The following is a 5,068-nucleotide window of genomic DNA, read 5'->3' on the forward strand; positions in this document are numbered from 1 at the left end:
TGGGTATCTTTGGAGGCCATTATTCAACCTCCCACAGTAGGATTCATTTCTACTGTTACATGTTTTTGTAGTTTATTTATTCTTTCTGCTAAATAGTATTCCATTAACTTATTCATTTTATTATATCCAGAATATGCATTCAACCATTGATGGTCATTTCAGGAAGTTCTAATCCTGAGCTATTATGAATAATACTGTGGAGAACATTCTTAAACATACCTTTTTTGGACGTGGTTACATAGTGTAATGGTTAGCATGTGTGCTTTATACGCAGAAGGTCCTGGGTTCGCGCCCCAGTGGAGCCATGGTCCATGGTCTACAGCCATGCCACCCTGAACAAGCCCAGTGTCTGATCTCAGAAGCTAAGCAGGGTTGGGCCTGGTTAGTACTTGGATGGAAGACCACCTAGGAAGACCAGGTGCTGTAGGCATAAAAAACAAAAAAGAAATGCTTTTCGGTGAGTGTATGTATACATTTCTGTTTAATATATACCTGGGAGTGGAATTACTGGGTGATGGGCTGTGCATGTATTCAGTTTTAGTATATATTTCTCAGTTTTCTAAAATGTTTATAAGGAGTCACCATTTTAATGTGTACCATAATAATGAATTACCCTAATGGTCTAATGACCTGAGAATGTTAATGAATTTCTCAAAATACCTAAATTATACCAAATAATTTATACTTGATACAGCAGGGCTGTTGTTATTTAATATACAAGAGGAAAATAAAAGCAAAAGTGTTTGTTCTTGTTATTGACACAGTAGTAGTGTGCACTTATCAGGTTATTACTCCTCTCAAGAAATGCAAGTCTTAGGTAATCATAAATAGTACGTTGAGTTTATAAATAGAATGCTTAGTTGTAGAAAATCCATGATTTAAATTTCTAATTGAATTAAAATTTTTTTGTTATTATCTTATTTAGGTACATAGGTATTTCCTCATATTCAGTCGTCTCCATGAAGAATTACCAAATCCAGATAGCATAGGCATTGCCTTCCACTGCCTTCGCTTGGATTATTTGCTGGTTTCCTTCTCCTGTGTCCCTAACAGCTTGGCATAGAATATCATGGGTAGTATTGACCAGGGTGAAGAGAATGGCAATATAAATAGCCTCCTCTCACCTACCCCCACTTGGCATCAAAGCATCACCACTGATCCTTATCCTATTTTCTCAAAAGACTTACCCTAACACGCATGCTTAGTTTTGCCTTTTCCTATAAAAAGCAGGAAAGCAAAGAAGGTAACTTTTAACTTATGATCAATTTCTACCAGAAATCAAGCAACTTAGTAAAACCTAGAACAGGATTTTTCAATCTCAGCGTTATTAGCGTTTGGACCAGTTAATTCTTTGTTGAGCGACTATCCTGTGCATCGTGTGAAGTTTAGCAGCATCCTGGCTATAGCTACTAGATGCTAGTAGCACCCCCCACCTTGTGACAACACAAAAATGTCTCCAGACATTGCCAAATGTCCCCTGAGGGGCAAAATCACCTTCTTTTGAGAACCACTACGTTAGAACATCTAGGTTTTCACTTTTAGGATAGGGTACTGGAGGAAAGACTAAAACTGAATCTCTGTAGGAGTCAAAATGTGATGTCGGTGGAAAAAGACAAAGAAACAAGGTAATTTGGAGAGAACAGGCCCAGGATTAAAATGTATTTTCCAGAAAGTCAGATCCTAAAGGTGTCTCTTGACCTTTACATCTGCTGATCCCTTCACCCACTGAGATCCCAGTCCAGTTCTTAACAACTACTTGCTCACTGCTTTTCACCCAGAGATCTTAGCCGCACCCATTTAAAAATAGATCAAGTATACTATGTCATTACTATGTACATCTTTTAACAAGTATGCTATTTTTAAAAAATTGTTTCTTTTGTGGTTAAATATATAAAATTTACTATTTCAAACATTTTTTAAGTGTTCTGTTCAGTGGTATTAGGGACATTGATATTGTTGTGTAGCCATCACCGCTTTCTCCAGAACTTTTTTATCATCCCAAACTGAAACACTGTATCCATTAAACAACTCCCCATTCTTCTCTCCCTACTGCTCCTGGTAACCAATATTCTACTTTCTACTTCTGTGAATTCGACTACTCTAGGTACCTCATATAAGTGGAACCATAAAGTATATGTCCTTTTGCATCTAATTTATTTCACTTAGCATAATGCTTTCAAGGTTCATCCATGTTGTAGTATCTATCAGAACTTCATTCCTTGTTAAGGCTGAATAATATTCTATTGTATATGTGCCACATTTTGTTTATTCATTTGTCTAATGAGTTGCTTCCACTTTATGGTTATTGTGAATAATGCTGCTATGAACAGGGGTGTACAAATACCTGTTTGGCCCCTAATAAGCATGTCCTTTTAAGTGTACGGGTCTATATATTGAGAACTGAAACAAGGAAAGCGGTATAATACAAATGCACATATAAAAACAATATATAATATAGAAATGTAACATGAACAAAGCAGACCAACACTATTTTACTAGATCTTTACATATGTTATTTTCCCATCACTTCTGTGGGGTAGGTATTGATAGTCCAGGGTAGTGGACTGGTAACACAGGTATCTCATTGAAGATAATAGACATATAAGATACAATATTTTATTTATGAAACTTCATATCTTATGTATGATGTAGTGAGTTGGAAAATAATATAGTCCATGGCTGTTCCCTTTCAATTCCATATTATCTAGTATGTTTCTTTCTTTTGTTTACTTTATATGAATAGCACTTGTTTGTCACTGACATGGAGTTGGTAGTGGACTAGATTTGCCTGAAAAAATTTTTTAGTGAGATTGAGAGGTTTTTATTGGGGATTGGGAGTGGAAGGAGAGAGAGTATCAGGAAGGATGTATCTAGTGATGGAAGATGAAACTGCTGTTAAGGCAGCCAAAGATCCTCTGACTACTAAGGGAAAATATGGTGGGCTCCAAATTGTTTGGTTATGCAAATATCTTCTAATAAGTTTGTTCCTTTTATTGTGCCTATAAAAGGTACCATTAACTTTATATTTATGTCATTGATAGACTTATAGGATCTGTAGTAGGGTGTAGTAGTATGGTTAAGATAAGGAGAGATAACCAAGGTAATTATTTCAGAAGCATTTATTTGATATATTACTCAGAATAGGGCATGTCGTATAAGCTTAATAGTGTCAGGTTTAGATATGCAGTTGAAATATACATATAATAGTGGCTCTTACAAAATTTGGTCTGTATTATAAACATTGTATAGATAAGGAAAAAAGTTAAAAATTAAGTAATACAATAACTTCTAGCAATTGGAGGCATCAGAGTTTGAACCCTAATCTAAGTAGTTCTAAGGACTATGTTTTTTCCACTACATCATTCTGCTTTGCCCTTAAAAGTAATCAGAAAATACTGGGATGAATCTTTATACCTTTATTTGAAGGTCATTTAAAAAATTATGAGCCTGCCTAAGGATAGCAAAATTGTGTACTATTGCAAGATAATTGTAGAGCTCACTCTAAGGAAGCAGAGGTAATGTCCGGTAATATTTTTAGCTTCCTATTTCTGCCCACTGTTGTCCAAATGTTTCACTCAGTGTTATACAGAATATGAACTATTGTTACAGAAGCTATTTTGTAAAGTTGATTTATTGTATAGGCTTTTTATATGACTTTTGGCCAGAATACTAAGCTTATTTTTTTTAAAATGTGACCTAGCATTAGGTTTTATGTTATTCAAATGTTGCAGAATTTTGGAATTTTTTGTTCCTATCCATCCTTCACATTGCTACCAGTGTTATTTTTCTCAAATACAAATGTGAATATGAGATTCCTTTGCTCCTCAGTGATTATAATATAAAGTCCAAACTCCTAAGGATTACATAACGTATCTTTCACAGCAGGATTCAACTTTTTCTACACTTTGTTACCTTTGCACATGATTCTTCCTCTCTCTGGAACTCTGGAATAACCTTTTCCCTTCTTTACCTGGCAAACTTCTGACATTACAGAGCGAGCCAGCTTAAATTTTAGCTCCTATGTAAAGTTTTCCATGATGTTACATACTGCTATTTTTGAATCCATAATACCATATAATTATTTGTTTACAATCTATTACAGTGGGAGCTCCTAGAAGACAGAAACCATATCATCATTATCTCAGTATCTCTAGCAGCTAACATAGTAAAAGGTTTTTCAGTAGAACTTATAAACATCTGCTTGTGGTCAGCCCTGACTTCGCTTGATGTTTCATACCTTCTGCTCCTAGAACTGTAATACAATAGACAACTCAGTAAGTATTTGATAAGGATAATGGAAAAGGAGAAAAAATTACATTTCATGTGTATGTTTAAGAAGAAAGATCCATGTATAAATCATTTAAGAAAAACTTTCAGGGAAATAGTATTTCAATACTGAAAGGGTTGTAATTATCAGAAAACCTTCCCCCACCCCCGTCTTTGGAGACTAGCTACCATGCTTGTCTTTGCATATGCTTCTTCTCTGCTCTAGAATGCCTTTTTTCTTTTCCTGACAAATTTTTATTCATACTGCAAGATCCACTTTATACTTCAGCCCACATCCAGAGCCTTCTCTGATACCCCCAGTGCATAGTCAATAACCCCTCCCTCTATACAGTCTGTGCCTGTGGTATGTATTTCTGTTTTTGTATCTACCATTCCTTATTATAATTTATTTGCTTACATATTTTTCTGTGACTGTCTAGGGGAAATTAATCAGGTCATCATCATGTCTGTATCTCTAGTAATTTATAGTAAAGATTTTTGCAATTGAACTTAAAAATATCTGCTTGTGGTCAGTACAAATTTAGCCTGGTGTTTCATGCCATCTGTTTCTAGAACTTCAATGTGGGACCTAAAACAAGAGAGATACTCAGTGAATATTCCAATAGTGATACAATGGAAAAGGAGCAGGGAGAATTGCATTTCAAGTACCCTGTTTAAGAAGAAGGGACCACATATGAATCATTTTAAAAATTTTCAGGAAAACTGATATTTTAATCCTGAAAGTTTTAAATTTATCTGGAAAAATCATTTTCTGAGCATAGCATATTCTATGGTTGTAGGA

The 5,068-nt window shown here is 35.0% G+C and overlaps 1 pseudogene; it reads left to right on the forward strand.

The window, feature by feature from the left end:
- The first annotated feature begins 314 nt into the window (after window positions 1-314).
- On the forward strand, window positions 315-430 carry LOC111736831 (annotated as a pseudogene).
- Window positions 431-5,068: the final 4,638 nt, after the last annotated feature.

Source organism: Pteropus vampyrus, unplaced genomic scaffold (genome assembly GCF_000151845.1).
Source record: "Pteropus vampyrus isolate Shadow unplaced genomic scaffold, Pvam_2.0 Scaffold22, whole genome shotgun sequence".
In the NCBI taxonomy this organism is placed as follows: Eukaryota; Metazoa; Chordata; class Mammalia; order Chiroptera; family Pteropodidae; genus Pteropus; species Pteropus vampyrus.